Raw genomic sequence first — 17,674 nt, 5'->3', positions numbered from 1 at the left:
TTTTCTGATTTTTTTTTTTTTTTTTTTTTTTTCTGTGGTACGCGGGCCTCCCACTGCTGTGGCCTCTCCTGCTGTGGAGCACAGGCCCCAGACACGCAGGCTCAGCGGCCATGGTTCACGGGCCCAGCCGCTCCACAGCACGTGAGATCCTCCCGGACCGGGGCACGAACCCGTGTCCCCTGCATCGGCAGGTGGACTCTCAACCACTGTGTCACCAGGGAAGCCCAAGCCCTTTCTTCTTGACTTGTAGATGGCTGTTTTCTCCAATGTCTCCACCTGGTCTTTCTGCTGTGAATATTTTTGTCCTAATTTCCTCTTTTTAAAAAAAAATTTTTTTTAATTTCCTCTTTTTATAAGCACATCAGTCATATGAATTAGGCCCCATTAATGACTTCATTTTAACTTTATTACCTCTTTAAAGGCCATATGTCCAAATACAGTCACATTTTGAAGTACTGGGGGTTAGGAGTTCAACATTTCAATTTGGGCCGGGGAGGGGTGGTGGTGCTGGTATACAATTCAGCTCATAACAATAAGGAAAGGGTATAATCTTATTTTTGAGGGCTGGCAATATTTCACTTCTTGACCTGGGTGGTGTTGGTAACATTGGGTTTAACATAGTGGTGATTTATGGCAGGGAATATTTGTTTTGTTTCCTTTTTTGGATGTATGTTATACTTCATGATACAAAGATTAAACATACACACAATTAAAATGTGAACTAGCTTTGCTGAGGTAACAAACAACCCTAAAATCTCAGTTGTTTATAGCAGTAGACATTTATTTCTCACTCACATTACTTCTTGGTGGCGGTGTATCAGTTTTAACCTTGGTCCAGCCTTTTTTTGGGACAAGCCATTCTTGTGGCAAAGAGAAAAGAGCAAGAGAGAAAATAATGATGTCCTTTCAAGCAAAAACCAAATGTGTAACATGATCTCATTTTGTAAAAACATTGGTGATCATTTGCCAAGTACACCTCAGTGGCATGAGATATTGACTCCTTCCCTGGGTAGGACGCACTGCAGGTCAACAAGAAAAGATTAAACTTCTCTTATGGAGAGGTAGGAGGCAAATAACCTGGAACAACCAAATAATCTATCATAAAAAGGCAATAGAGGGCTTCCCTGGTGGCAGAGTGGTTGAGAGTCCGCCTGCCGATGCGGGGGACGCGGGTTCGTGCCCCGGTCCGGGAGGATCCCACATGCCGCGGAGCGGCTGGGCCCGTGAGCCATGGCCGCTGAGCCTGCGCGTCCGGAGCCCGTGCTCTGCAGCGGGAGAGGCCACAACAATGAGAGGCCCGCGTATCGCAAAAAATGAAAAAAAAAAAAAAAAAAAAAAAGGCAATAGAAAATTATAACCTGGAAGAAAATATTTGAGGTGCAGATGACATAAATTTATGACTAGTCAAAATATTTAAATACTGTTAAAAATGGAAGTGTAGGCCAAAAAAATGGAGATTTTGTTTTATAACCTTGAAATAGAGAAAGTCTAAGTTTGATATAAAATTCTGAAGTCATAACTCTAAAAATTAAAAACCCTGAATTAGAAAAATTACAAGGCACAAAGTTAAAAGACAACCTACAAATATTTAAAACTCGAATCACAGGCAAAGGGGTATTTTTTGAGACTATGAAGTGCTTCTACAAATTAATAAGGAAAGGTCTAACAACTTGACATTTTACCAACCATAAAATATATATTTTATTCGATATTTATTCATGTGACATCTTCATTCCTGAGGTCCCAGACAACCCAGATGGATAAGTCCAAAAGGAGAAATGAAAAATGAAATGAAAATAAAGTGAAAAAGGCTCAGCCATAGGAAAAGATCCTCAGTCATATTTACAATAAGGTAAATGCAAATTAAAACCATAATGAGACACTATTTTTACTCACCTATCAGACTGGCAGAGATTCAAGTGATTCCATTCCTAAGTATGCATCCCATGGATAGCACACGTACAAATATAAGGTTATAAAAAGATATTTATTAAAGCATTGTCTGTAAAAAAGGCAAAAGATGGGAAAGAAGCCTATTTTACTTCTATAAAGTACTGGGTAAAATAAATAATGGTACATCTATACAATGGAATTATATGCAGCCATTAAAATAGACACTTTGATGTTAACTGAAATGGAAAGATCTTCAATAGAAAAAAAGAGAAATGCAGAAAAATTTGTATAAAAGTACACTTTGTGCAGAAGAGAAAAAAGACTGAAAACTATTAAGTGGCTGATTGTCTCTGGGAGGAGAACTGAGTGGATAGAAGACAAGCCAGGGAGGGAGTCTTATTTGTCACCCTTTTAAACCTTTTAAATTTTGTATCACGCGTATTACCTAATTGCAAACAAACAAAAAACAAGCAAGCAACCTAACAAACATGTATGAACAACTCAGAAAAACTTAGAGAAGTGGTTATAAAGAACTGAAAAGATCCCAAGATTTATAATCAAGTGGGTCTGGGTTTAAATCCTAGCTCTTATTCATGGCTCTTTGTTTCTCTGAGTTCTGTAAAATGTAAACCTGTAAAATAAAGATCATAATGCCTAACTAGCAGCATTGTCGAGAGAATTAGAAATAACAAGCATGAAGGGTCTGGCTCTGTGAATAGTAGCCATCATTACTGAGTTCGGGTTATTTCACAGCTGGGGAAATTAATAACCATGGAGAAGGCTAAATCTATTCCACGTCATACAGGATGTTTAACACCGAGTCTTCCTCAAGGGACAGCTTCAGGTTTTGGACTACTCTCTCGAGCCAGCCAGAGGTGAGGGCAACTCTCTTCAGGGCAGAATGGAACTGGATCTGCTTGGTGGTTCAAACTTTCAGATGCAATAGAGAGCAACAGCAATAGGTCTTCTTGGCTGGTTTCCCTCATTACCATCGCAAAGAACTCAACCAGCATTTGGCTGAGAGCGGGAGTATTCTGGGTGGCCTGGGGCCCCATGAGTAGGGTTGCTAGATTAAAATATAGGATGCTCAGTTACATTTGAATTTCAGATAAACAAGTAATTTCACACTACAGATACATCCCAAATAGGACGGCAGAGCTTGTATGCGGCATACTCATACTACAAGACTATTTGTGGACTGTCTGAAATTCAAAAGTAACTAGGCATCTTGTTCTTTTCTTTGTTAAATCTGGCAATTCTATCTACAAGTGGAGATACCCATAGGAGAAATCTTTCATTCGTTTGGTAAAATAACACTAAGGTCCTCAGAGCTACTTTTTGAGAACTACCCCTCCCTAGACACTTTGTAGCATAAATATTAAGGGAGGGCTTGAGGTAAAGGCGGAAAAAAAAGGAGGAAGAGGCAGCACAGCTGTGCACAGTTACCCCACCTCCTAAAGCTGCTGCCTCAGTTACTCTCAGCTTCCCCTCTTCTTCCTTGATGAGGTGGGGGGGACTTTGAGGTGGAGAGCAAGAAGAGAGATGAGAGGACAGGTGTTTTTCCTCTTGCTGACGATGCTTCATTCCTTAGCAAGCATGCACCAAGGATGCTGGCCTTTAAAAGCAGAGGCTGGGCACCCACTGTGCTGTGAGGGGCAAGGGGGCGAGGGGGCGAGGGGGTGAGGGGTGCTGCTCTACTCTAGTCTGGAGGGTGGGCATCTTGCTGATTTTTGTAGGTTAGCAGTTTTGTAATCAGATGGTGGTTGGGTGAGGGGGGAACTGGATGGAGGGTGGTGAAGAAATAGCATCTGTTTTCTTTCTGTAAGAGCTTTCTCAGTCCTATCTCCAGGACCTAGAAGACTGTTATACTAAAAAGACTCTTCTCTTTGCACTTTGGCTTTCCTTACAAAGCGTTTTCACCTCTTCAGGAGAGTTAGCTCTTCACCTCATCCCTCTACCTCGGTTCTGAAGAAGGTAGTTCTCTAAATGTGGGAAGGCTGCACAACTCTGAAATGACTCCTCTCTCCTCTCCATTCAGACTTTGCCTAATCCGCTTTGAGCAAGGTGGAAGCTTGCCTGCGGGACCTCTTTGTTAATCCCCTGAAGAGGGGCCCCTCTCTCAGTGCTCACCATGTCCTTTCGCAGGAGAAATATGCTTCTGGGGAGATGCTCTCTGGATGAAACACAATGATAGGAAAGGTCAGGCTTTATCTCTTCTAAAAATTGAACTTGCAAACTGATCGGCTGTGCCTGCCCCCCAGCTTAGAAAAATCTTTTGTGGTAGGTCCAGGCTGTTCCTCTTATAGGAAGGTTGTTTCTAACTACATACATGTTCATGGAGCTCTGTTCTCCTGTACTGGGGTTTCTCAAAGACTCAAGGCCCCAGCGTGCATTGGGAGCCAAGCACATCATTTGGGGGCATCCTATTCACTAGGGCTAGCACTTCCCAAATAGGGAAGAAACAAGAGCTCAAGTTAGATTGTGACTAACCGTACTGCTTTTGGGGCTCAACTTTTCTGCTGAAGTCCTAACCAGATAAAATGGTGGGGCTGATGCCGACAAGCTACTGGAACCCACTTGTATTCAACAGTAGTTAATGGCCAAGTACCAAGTGAGTAGAGAGAAGCAGGATAAGCTACACTTGACAACTCTTCTAGGGAGAGAGAAAAAGGGTTGAGCATCTCTGGAGAAGCAGCCTACTTAATTTCACTAGACTTTACCAATGAAGATATGGAGAGTTGGATGTGAAATAACAACCAGATACCATGTAGAGGAGTAAAGTGTCTGAATGTGGGTTTATTTGGGGTATTCCAAGTTCAGGGCAAGCCTTAATGCTTAAGTGGAGACTACTGAATGGCAAGTCAATAAACATGGAAACAAGCATTTAGGGCTGGGCATGTTAACCTGCTAGGTGCACGTATAGGCTGCTTCCGTCAACTACTTAGGTTTATTTTAAGAGTAAACTTTTTAACTTGCATATCATTAGGTCACTCCTTTACCCTATGTCTTGGATCCTAAAAGCTCTGGCACTTCATTCTGTTGAATCAAGTACTCTGAAATTGTACCTCTTTCTATCAGCCAGTAGCTCAGCTGAAGTCGCTAAAGAGGCCTCGTTTTGCAACACGTAGGGGCCTGCTGCTTGCTAGGTCCTCCTTCAGTGGGAGGGCTGTTAAGTGAATCACCTTTAGCTGTGACTCCGGGTACTTGCACAAGCCTAATTAAAACAATTTGAGTCGAGCAGTCCTGTCTATAATCTTGGGAATGTTTCTCTAATCTGTTTGAGAAATGGTAGTTTAGAAATCCAGAATCTCAAGACAAATGAGCATAATTTAAGGGGATAAAGCCTTCCAATAGTTTTGATGTCTAGTGTGAAAGCTCTTAGGAAGAAGTTGACTTTGCCTCTGACTCTGCCTCCCCACTTTGCACAGACTCAAGTTTCCATAGCCCATGGCCAAGAGCTCTTCCAACCCAGTGATTTATTTCAGCCAAGTAGAATTGGGGTGACCAGCTGGTAAAACTATTTGAGGAATGAATTGATTCTCATGACATGAGGTGTTGTAAGACTTATAACAAGTTTATAGACCTCCATGGAAATCAGAGTCATTTTTCTTATCACCTATATGAAGGTTTTAAGGTGAACAGATTGTATGGAGGGGGTTATTTGCCAAATAAGGGACATCTGGGCTATAGTCAAGCAAGTAAACTTCAGCTGCTGGAGGGGGAGGGGAAACTTAAAAGGATTTCAGAAACTGGGCAAATTTCTTACAATAGTCACACAGCTAAACATTCAAAGCACTCAAATATTGCTGCTTGAGTAGACTCTAGAAAGCTGCCTGGAAACATTTATAGTCATCTAGAATGGCTACATATTTCAAATACCAAGTGCCTAGTACAGCACTTCCCATGAGCATGTGAAGGAGAAATGGTTGTATGACTGAACTTGATGTAAACACATTAATTCTTGATTGTATGAAAGGATTTGAGAAGAAAAGCTCAGGTTAAAGCAAGTTAGGGAAGCAGTGAGCTGTTAGTTGGGTTTTAGCAGCTGGGTAGAACTTAACCCGGCACATACCAGCTGTGAAGAAAGGCTAGATATGGCTGATAAGAGCGAGGCTGGAGGAGGAATTGGGGGGCAATCTGAAATTCACTTTAATGGCAAGAGACAAAATCTGAAACCAGAGTATTGGAAACAGTTTTAAAAGCTCAGTGCTAAAAGCTGTCTTTACCTTCTGGTAGTAAAATGCTTTCATCTCTGTTCTTAAAACCTTGGGTCCACTTTACTTTCATTGTACTGTAGTTGGCTCCAGGCTAGAAGGTAGCCACGTTGACATAGTATGCCGTAAACTCAATCCTGTGCCTCAGGTCAAGCTGTTGCCTTTGCTTATAAAGCTTTCTACCTCCTCTCCCTGGCATCCTCACACTTTGGCATCCAGTTCCAAGGTGACTACGTCCTCAGCCTTTCTGTGGTCATTGAAGGCTAGGGGTATGATAAGTATGGGCTTTGAAACTGGATCTCAATACAACTCAAAGTACCGTGTGACTGGATTAATCTCAAACTCTATCGTTACATCTGGCAATATCTGTTAAACAAGTTGAATTCTGTGATGGCAAGGAACTCCTTGCCTGGTTGCTACTCTGAGTAAGTAAATGCTCAAAATTGGTGTTTCTGTTCAGTTTAGTTACTTTAAACTTCTAACATTAATTGAATGTAGCAGAGAAAGATACTAATACCTAAGTGTAGCCACTAGAGCTTGTGTCATAATGCCAGTGCCTGAAGAAGACATATACAGAACAAACACAGAACAGGTCTATGACAGTGTGATAACTACTTGTGTCGCCTCACTGAAGATAAGGAACCTAGCAACTGCCTCAAAATAGGCAAGCTGTCTCCATATTCCAGAACCCATAAGCAGTTAGCTGGCTACCTTTGCTCCTGCATACTTGTCTAAGCTTCCCTACTGAGCTGAATTTGAGTAAACTCAAGCCCACCCTTTACTGTTCTGCTAATATGTGAGTGACAGGCCCATTGAAGTTTGAGGACAAGATCTATCCTAGCTTTAGCTGTTTCTCCAGCTGTAGCAATGAAAGATTGTAACACAAGACATACCCAACATTTCTGCATGGTTTGGGGTCTCTTTGAAATGGAAATATCCTAAGGAAAAGAACAGCTGACACCAAGTACAGTAAGACCATTCAAATGTCTAAACTTGAGGTCCAAGACAAATAAGCACCTGCTTTCTCCTCTTCTTCCTCCCATTGGACCAGAAGCTGTCTGATCATGCTGCTGTGCTTAAAAGAATCTCAGAAGAACCAATTCTCTACAGATAAACACAACTTACCCATGCTAAATCAGGATACTTGGCAACTTGCTGTCAAATGCCACGTAATGTCTTGTTCCCTTTGAAGCTACAACTATGGCCAGTGCTATTGGACTGATTTTTCTCACTGTTAGAACTTAGTCTCTTGAGATATGGAGGAGAATATTGTCTAACCAAGAGTGGTATCCTATCCTAAGTAGGAAGGTGGCTCCCCGAAAGCAGCTGCCAGTGTTCAAAGTGGGTGTAAGTTCATTATCAAACTCATAGTCCACCTGGTTCCAAGCACAAAACAGGCTATTCTTGTAATGGGATCTTTGTAACATAACCCATCTTGGTGAAAAGAGTTTTTTAAACCTTGCTGTTACAAATCGTGACTCCTGTGGATGAGTTGCACTTTCTCCTGGATGGGGATGTCTTCAAAGGTTTAGGTAGTAGTGCCAAGCTAGAAGTCCCCCATCATGTAAGGAGCTTGGAAGTGGTCAATCCATGCACGCAACTAGTAAAACTGAACAAACTGAAAATTGGTAACTATTCATAAGTCCATCAAGCTAAAGTCATAGACAGGCTGGGACCTGAGACCCTTTGCTGCAGGGCTTGCACCGGGGCACACCTCTACTCGAGCAACAAAATACAAAGAAACTATATGATACTAAAAATAACTGCATGCATACACAGTTAGGGCAAATTCTGGACAAAAGATACAAAAAGACCAGAAAACTCAACTGCCACTTTTGAAGGGTCTGGAGCAAAAGCAGAGGGTTGGGAGCAAAAACAGGGTATTGTGCATGCCCCCTGCACACAGCACCTAAGGGGTGGGCAAACCGCCTAAGCCACCCCTCCAGCCCAACCCTTGGACACACCCATACCCTCACCCCATATAAGGAACAAGCTCATCCCTCCATCAGGGAGCAAGCAAGCAAGGGAACCTGTCTGCTCTCACTCCCCCACGCTGCAGCAGGAACCCCAAAGCCTTGCCTGAATTTCTTGTCTGACCTCTGATCAATTTCTATTGATTAAGGAGACCAAGAACCCTGATTGGAAACAATAGAAGAAACTGTTGCTCCCAAAATGGAGAGACAGGCACACATAAAACTACTGCTTACCTGAGCAGAGACTCTATAGCAGAAACTTTCACAGGACCCAGTACTGGAGTAGGAAACCTAAACTAACTGATGACTGCTGGTATGAATAAGTTTAAGAGTCTAAAGGGGGCCCAGTTTTGGAGGACCCATGCCTCAGTGAGTTTTACCTCCAGAGACCTACCAGGTTCTCCCAGTGAAGATAGAAAAGTTTCATATTTTTTCAGCAGAGGAAGTGCAGGGGTGGACAGTAACTATCTTGAAATATGTCAGTGTGTTGTGTTAACAAGGCCTGCCTTCAAGAGAAACTCTTACCAAAGCCTAACTATGTAAGGGGAAAGGAAATACCCAACTCTAGCCTCCTCTAGCCTTTCTGCTTCACATAACGGGGGGAGGGGGATACTTGTGAGGAACACAGCCCAAGGTTACAGGCTCCCTAAAAGGCTGAGACCTAATCATAGGACCACAGAACTCTAGAATGCTTCCCCGTCCCTCACAACTTAGCCCTACATCATTAGGTTTCCAACATAAGAGCAGGGGAACACAGCTGAAAACTACACACCTAGGACCTTATTTAATGAGTCTCTGGGAATCCCAGAGACAACAGGAGACAAAAAGACATCAGAGGAAAGTTTAGTCTGACACAAAATTACAGTAAACAGTGTAACCCCTAGCTAGATACACGACCTCACACTGAAGGCCTATTTGCCTCAGTTTTATTTTGTACAGTTCATAATGTTCAGCTTTCAACAAAAAGTTTCAAGCAAAGGAAGATAAAACAGTCTGAAGAGAGCAAATATCAGAACTAGGCTCAGATAATGATAAGGATTTTGGAATTAACAGACTGGGGATTTAAAACTGATATGCTAAAGGCTCTAAGTGGTCAGCATGCAAAAAAAGGCAAGTAATGTGAGCAGAAATGGAAACTAAGAATCAAAAGGAAAGACTAGAAATAAAATAGACTAACAGAAATAATGCTTTTGGGCTCATCGATGGAGTAGACGTGAATGAAGAATCAGTGAGCTTGAAATGTCAAAAGAGACTTCCAAAACTGAAATATAAAGGAAAAAATGAAAAGGACAGAACAGAATATCACAACGTCAGGACAATTACAGATAGTGTAACATGCACATGATATGAATATGAAGAAGGAAACAGAAGATATTTGAAGGAACAATGAGAATTTCCCAAAATTAAGGCTAGACACCAAATCACAGATGCAGGAAACTCAGAACATCGAGCAGGATAAAACCAAAATATCAACAACTAGGCATATAATCAAACTGTAGACAATCTTGAAATGAGGAGGAAAAAACATACTTTGTCTACGAGGAGCAAGGATGAGAATTACTCTGGACTCTTCAGAAACCATGCAGACAAGAATGGAGTGAAACACTTACGGTACTGAAAGGAAAAACAACCTAGAATTCTGTACCCAGTGAAACTATTCTTCAAAAGTGAAGAACAAGACAAACTGAATCTATTGCCAGTAGACTGGCCTTGAAAGAAATGTTCATAGAATTCTTCAGAAAGGAGTAAAAATGAGTCATTCAGATATATAAGAAAACAGCATTAGAGAGTATAAGGTAAAATGTTAATCTAACAGAACAGATTGTTCAAAATAACAATGTATTTAGCAACTATAACTTATGGATAAGTGACATGAATGACAAATACAAGACAGGAGGGAAGAATTAGAAATACACTGCTGTAAGATGATTGCACTACCCATGAAATGGTATGGTGTTCTTTCAAAGAGTGGGATCTGTTGTACATGTATACTGTGATCTCAAGAGCTATTACTAAAATCAGAATTATAATGCACTAAGAAAAAGCAATCACACAGAATGCTCAACTAAAACTAGAGAAGGCAGAGTGGATTATAAAAATGAAAAACAGAATAAAGGCAACTAACACAAGCCAGCAACAAGTATTAATCCAGCTTAAAAACCAAATGTCAATTGTCCAAATATACCCATTAAAAGACTGTCAAAGTGGACCTAAAGACAACCATGTCTCATCTATAAGAAACTCAATTTGAATACATATTTCAATTTGAATACATAATTCAAAAATAAAGGGGTCGAGTAATATCCATGTTAACGCTAATCAAAAGAAAATTAAAGTAGCTATTTTCACTTCACAAAGCTTATGATAGAGCAAGAAAAAAACTCAGAGGAGGCATTATATAACAAAGGAGTCAATTTTCCAAAAAGACAGAACAGTCCTTAATGTGCATATGCCTAACAGGTTATCAAAATACAAGAAGCAAAATCCAATAGAACTGCAAGGAGAAATGCATTTCTCTATTTGGAGACTTCAGCATCCTTCTATAGGTAATGAGCAGATCCAGCAGGCAGAAAATCAGGAAGGACATAGTTGAACTGAACAGCAATATCAGTCAACTGAATCCAATTGACTTCTATAGAAGACTTAATCCAGCAACAGCAGAATATACATTCTTAAAGGTCATGCACAGCACTCATTAAGACTACATTTGGAGTTGTTAAAACAACATTAATAAATTGAAAAGAAACTATAAAGTGTGTTCTCAGAGCATAATGGAGTTAAAGAAATCAACAGAAGTCTGGAAGACGTCAATACTTGGAGATTAAACGCTTCTAAACATGGGCTTCAAAGAATTCTCGAATTTTTTAAAAAATTTGACCTAAATGAAAATAACTCAAGTAAAATGTGTGGGATACTGCAAAAGAAGTGTTTAGAAGGAAAAACAATATTGTGTGTATATCATAAAAGGTCTAAAATCTCCCATTAAGTTTACTGAAGTATAGCTGATTTACAATGTTAATTTCTGCTATACAGCAAAGTGGTTGTTATACATATATACATTATTTTTCATTCTTTTCCATTATGGTTTATCACAAAATATTGAATATAATTCCCTGTGCTATATAGTAGGACCTTGTTGATTATCCCTTTTATATAATTGTTTGCATCTGCTAATCCCAAACTCCCAATCCATCCCTTCCCCAAACCCTCTCCCCCTTTGCAACCACAAGTCTGTTCTGAGTCTCTTTCATAGATAAGTTCATTTGTGTCCTATTTTAAATTCCACATATAAGTAATATCATATGGTATTTGTCTTTCTGACTTATTTTACTTAGTGTGATAATCTCTAGTTCCAGGTTGCTGCATTGTTTCATTTTTATGGCTGAGTAGTATTCCATTGTGTATACATACCACATCTTTATCCATTCATCTGTTGATGGATATTTAGGTTGCTTCCATGTCTTCACTATTGTAAATAGTGCTGCAATGAACACTGGGGTGCATGTATCTTTTTGAATTATAGTTTTATCTGGATATATGCCCAGGAGTGGGATTGCTGGATCATATGGCAACTCTATTTTGAGTTTTTTGCAAACTCTCCATACTGTTTTCCATAGTAGCGGCACCAACTTACATTCCCACCAACAGTGTAGGTGGGTTCTCTTTTCTTCACACCCTATCCAGCATTTTTTTTTTTTCTTTTTTTTTTGCGGTATGCGGGCCTCTCACTGCCGTGACCTCTCCCATCACGGAGCACAGGTTCCGGACGCGCAGGCTCAGCAGCCATGGCTCACGGGCCCAGCCACTCCGCGGCATGTGGGATCCTCCCAGACTGGGGCACGAACCCGCATCCCCTGCATTGGCAGGCGGACCCCCAACCACTGCGCCACCAGGGAAGCCCCAGCATTTTTTATTTGTAGACTTTTTAGTGATGGCCATTCTGACTGGTGTGAGGAGGTACCTCATGGTAGTTTTGATCTGCATTTCTCTAATAGTTAGTGATGTTGAGGCATCTTTTCCTGTGCCTGTTGGCCATCTCTACTGTTAAGAGGCAGCAGTAACTAAATGGAATCAACAAAGCTCCCATTTTACCTTTACAGATCTTTTTGCTAAGCAGTGCTTAAGAACACCTATTTCTATAGCAATTGTTTGCCAATAGTATCTTAAATCAGAGTTTGAGAACATTAAGTCTAATACCAGTTTGTATCTTCTGGGAAGCAGAGACCAACATGGATTGACTCACTGGGGAAACTTTTTGTGAAAGAAGGGGAGCGAGCAAGGGTAGAAGAGGAAAACCTGTGCAAAGCTGTGCTGGACTGATGCATGCAGAAGAAGGGGAAGGAAGATCAGGAAGAGTCCCAGGTCTCAGTGAAGTTCTGGGAGTCTCTGCAGGCCAAAAACATATACCCTACTTTGTTCAATCATCTATAAATGAAGACTTGGGTTTCTACCTTTTTGACTATTGTGAGCAATGCCGCAGTGAACACTGGTCCAAATCCCTGCTTTCAATTCCTTTGGCTATATTTGAGTAGAATTGCTGGTCACACAGTAATTCTGCTTACTCTTCCATAGTCACTGCTCCATTATATTCCTACCAGCAATGCACAGCATTCCAATTTTTCTACATACTTGCCAAAACTTATTTTCCTTTTTAATTTTTTTAAAGCCATTCTCATGGGTGTAAAGTAGTATTTGATTGGGCTTTGGATTTGCATTTCCCTGATGACTAGTGATTTTGAACATCTTCATGTGCCTATTAGCCATCCATATATATTCTTTGGAGAAACATCTATTCAAGTCCTTTGCCTGTCTTTTAATATAATTTTTGTTGTAGTTCTTTATGTATTCTGAATATTAATGCCTTATTTATGACTTCAAATATTTTCTCCCATTCTGTGGGTTGTCTCCCAATATTTAAATACCTGAAACATGTCACTGGCTAGGGACTTTCCTTTCACTGGAGTATCTTCCCAGGCCACAACTGGCTAGATATGCAACTGTGTCACCACCTTGTGACATGGATTATCTTTGTCTTACACTTAACCCTGGGTGGAGTTGTCCTTTCTGGCCAAGCAGCAAGTCCCCAAACTATTCTACTGCTTGTCTTCTCATACCATTCCCACACCTCCCTTATTAGTTCAGATCTTCAGAAGCCAAGATAGGATTGGAGGTTTATTAAGGGAAATGGCTGTAAAACAGAAGAAACAGGAATAAGCAGAGAAAGCCTTCACACTCTGAACTTCTGACTCATGTGATTGATGTGCAGGATTAGGTAGGAAGAATCTGACCACAGCTCAGTTCTGAGAAAGCCTTGGCGGGGCAATGGAGCTCCAGAGCAAAGCTTGTCCGTTTGAAGAGCTGTGTCACACGGCAGTTGGCCAGCTCTGAGCCCACACTGCTCTGCCTCTAGCTAAGGGCAGCAGGTGATGCCATGGTGGCTGGTTGAAGATGCAACAAGCTGCATGACCTTCTGTAGGTTCTCTTAAAGGAAACATTTTGGCACACCTCCAGGGTCACAAGAATTGATTTGGGAGTGTTAGATTATTGAGTATAGAAATGTGGATTCCTGCTGCTTGTCTCCACTATGGTGGAATTCCCCAGAACACTTTAGATCACTGAAAGCTCTTCCAGATGAAAGTCAATTTTTTCTGACTTGTTATATTCATAAGGTTGTATCCAGCTAATCATGTTGGCTACTACTTGTTCTGTTCTTACATGGAAATATAGGCTGCAGTGTCTCAGGAATCTGTATTTACTCTGAAGCACAAGGCTCCATGAAAGAGGTAATTTAAAGTGGTTAGTCAGGAAAAAGCCAAGCCTACTGCCTGTATTCATACAGGGTAGAACAGCTTAAGGTTAACCAAAGAGGTAACATTGCACAGCAGTGAAGGTTAGTTTTAACTAAAGAGCTTTGGTTTTTTGTTTGGTGAGAAGGCCCCTTAGAGGCTGCCAGTGAGTTAGTTTTGGATAAATACTAGTCAAAACTAGGAAGAGGTAATTTATAAAGATGCATGATAAATGATGCTGGGAACAATCAATAGTCCATTGAAGGTTGAAAAGCTAGAGACGCTTGTATGCCAAGAGCCTTGTGTGATTTTTGTCATGGTTCAGATTCTTCTTTCTGGGGGCCAGAAGAAAGTAATAGTTACATGAGATGCAACAAGAAGAACCTTAAAGGTCTTATCCCATTTGCACCTTGAGTTTTTGGCTCCTCGGTGAAAAGGATGGAAAATATTACCTGTTCTTTTCCTGCTCAGAAGGCAGATTATTCCAGGATATGGAATTTTTGAAACTCTCCAAATGAAAATGGGAGGCCCCTAATAAGATATGAGGCATTATCTGACATGCAGTTCACGTAAAACTGAACAGAGCAGCTGTCTAATCAATTGTTCACAGGCAAACTGTCCCCCCAGGACTGACAGCGATCCCAGTTGGTGTTCTTATAGTTCTGGGAAGCAGAAGACCATGGACGTTTCTCCTCAAATATTTATACCTCAATAGAAATACCAGGCAAATATTGCAAGTCATAAAGATAACGTAAAACAGATGCCTTTCACCTTTTTGAAAGTTTAACTTGGTTTTGATCAATGATGAGCTTATCCTAAACTTAGTAAAAAAAAAAAAAAAAAGACAAGCAAATGTTCAGGTTTCCTCATGATTACCAGAAGTTTTGAAAAAATATTGTCCAGCCATAACAAAGGGAATACTTCTTTGGAAATATGAAACCTTAGGGAAACAAAGCAAGGAAACAAAGTAGAAAATATGCTTAGAGAGAGATTTGAGAAGATGGCAGAAGAGTAAGACGCGGAGATCACCTTCCTCCCCACAAATACATCAGAAATACATCTACACGTGGAAGAACTCCTACAGAACACCCACTGAACGCTAGCAGAAGACCTCAGACCTCCCAAAAGGAAAGAAGCTCCCCACGTACCTGGGTAGGGCAAAAGAAAAAACAGAGACAAAAGAATAGGGATGGGACCTGCACCAGTGGGAGGGATCTATGAAGGAGGAAAGGTTTCCACAGACTAGGAAGCCCCTTCACGGGCAGAGACTGCGGGTGGGAGGGGGGAAGCTTCGGAGCCCAGGAGGAGAGCACAGCAACAGGGGTGCAGAGGGTAAAGCGGAGAGATTCCCGCACAGAAGATCAGTGCTGATGGGCACTCACCAGCCGGAGAGACTTGTCTGCTCAACCGCTGGGGCGGGCGGGGCGGGGAGCTGAGGCTCGGGCTTCGGAGCTTAGATCGCAGGGAGAGGACTGGGGTTGGCGGCATGAACATAGCCTGAAAGGGCTAGTGCACCACAGCTAGCTGGGAAGGAGTCCGGGAAAAAGTCTGGAGCTGCCGAAGAGGCAAGAGACTTTTTCTTCCCTCTTTGTTTCCTGGTGCGCGAGGAGAGGGGATTAAGAGCGCTGCTTAAAGCAGCTCCAGAAACGGGTGTGAGCCGTGGCTATCAGCGCGGACCCCAGAGACGGGCATGAGATGCTAAGGCTGCTGCTGCCACCAAGAAGCCTGTGTGCAAGCACAGGTCACTATCCACACCCCTCTTCCGGGGAGCTTGTGCAGCCCGCCACTGCCAGGGTCCTGTGATCCAGGGACAACTTCCCCGGGAGAACGCACGGTGCACCTCAGGCTGGTGCAATGTCATGCTGGCCTCTGCCGCCACAGGCCCACCCCACATTCCATGCCCCTCCCTCCCCCCGGCTTGAGTGAGCCAGAGCCCCCAAATCAGCGGCTCCTTTAACCCCGTCCTGTCTGAGCGAAGAACAGACGCCCTCTGGTGACCTACATGCAGAGGCGGGGCCAAATCTAAAGCTGAGCCCCGGGAGCTGTGTGAACAAAGAAGAGAAACGGAAACTTCTCCCAGTAGCCTCAGAAGCAGCGGATTAAAGCTCCAGATTAATAGCTTTGCTTTCACCATTTGTCCCAGGGTTCTGTCCGTCAGTTTTTCTTTGTACTTTAAAAAAATTTTTTCTTAATAATGACTTTTTATTTCAATAACTTTATTTTATTTTATTTTATCCTCTTTCTTTCTATTTTTGTTTCCCTTTTATTCTGAGCCGTGTGGAGGACAGGCTCTTGGTGCTCCAGCCAGGCATCAGGGCTGTGCCTCTGAGGTGGGAGAGCCAACTTCAGGACACTGGTCCACAAGAGACCTCCCAGCTCCACGTAATATCAAATGGCGAAAATCTCCCAGAGATCTCCATCTCAACACCAAGACTCAGCTTCACTCAACGACCAGCAAGTTACAGTACTGGCCACCCTATGCCAAACAACAAGCAAGACAAGAACACAACCCCATCCATTAGCAGAGAGGCTGCCTAAAATCATCATAAGGACACAAACACCCCAAAACACACCACCAGAAGTGGACCTGCCCACCACAGAGACAAGATGCAGCCTCATCCACCAGAACACAGGCACTAGTCTCCTGTACCAGGAAACCTACACAACCCACTGAACCAACCTTAGCCACTGGGGACAGACACCAGAAACAATGGGAACTATGAACCTGCAGCCTGTGAAAAGGAGACCCCAAAAACAGTAAGATAAGCAAAATGAAAAGGAAGAAAAACACACATTAGATGAAGGAGCAAGGTAAAAACCCACAAGACCTAAAAAATGAAGAGAAAATAGGCAGTCTACGTGAAAAAGAATTCAAAATAATGATAGTAAAGATGATCCAAAATCTTGGAAATAGAATAGAGAAAATGCAAGAAACATTTAACAAGGACCTAGAAGAACTAAAGAGGAAACAAGCAATGATGAACAGCACAATAAATGAAATTAAAAGTGCTCTAGAAGGGATCAATAGCAGAATAACTGAGACAGAAGAACGGATAAGTGGCCTGAAAGATAAAATAGTGGAAATAACTACCACGGAGCAGAATAAAGAATGAAAAGAACTGAGGACAAAAGACACAGATTGGCTGAATGGATACAAAAACAAGACCCTTCCAAGGAGAAACATGCCAAGACACATATTAATCAAACTATCAAAAATTAAACACAAAGAAAACATATTAAAAGCAGCAAGGGAAAAACAACACACAAGAGAATCTCAATAAGGTTAACCGCTGATCTTTCAGCAGAAAATCTGCAAGCCAGCTTGACAACCCAAATCCTATGGGTTGCAGCAAAAGCAGTTCTAAGAGGAAAGTTCATAGCAATACAATCCTACCTTAAGAAACAGGAAACATGTCAAATAAACAACCTACTCTTGCACCTAAAGCAATTAGAGAAAGAAGAAAAAAATCCCCCAAAGCTAGCAGAAGGAAAGAAATCATAAAAATCAGATCAGAAATAAATGAAAAAGAAATGCAGGAGACAATAGCAAAGATCAATAAGACTAAAAACTGGTTCTTTGAGAAGATATTATGCCAAAAAAATGGACAACCTGGAAGAAATGGAAAAATTCATAGAAGTGCACAACCTGCCGAGACTGAACCAGGGAGAAATAGAAATTATGAACAGACCAATCACAAGCAGTGAAGTTGAAACTATGATTAAAAATCTTCCAACAAAGAAAAGCCCAGGATCAGATGGCTTCACAGGTGAATTCTATCACAAATTTAAAGAAGAGCTAACACCTATC

The sequence above is a fragment of the Neophocaena asiaeorientalis genome, unplaced genomic scaffold (genome assembly GCF_003031525.2).
Source record: "Neophocaena asiaeorientalis asiaeorientalis breed wild unplaced genomic scaffold, Neophocaena_asiaeorientalis_V1.1 scaffold205, whole genome shotgun sequence".
Classification (NCBI taxonomy): domain Eukaryota; kingdom Metazoa; phylum Chordata; class Mammalia; order Artiodactyla; family Phocoenidae; genus Neophocaena; species Neophocaena asiaeorientalis.
This window is presented reverse-complemented; position numbering follows the sequence as displayed.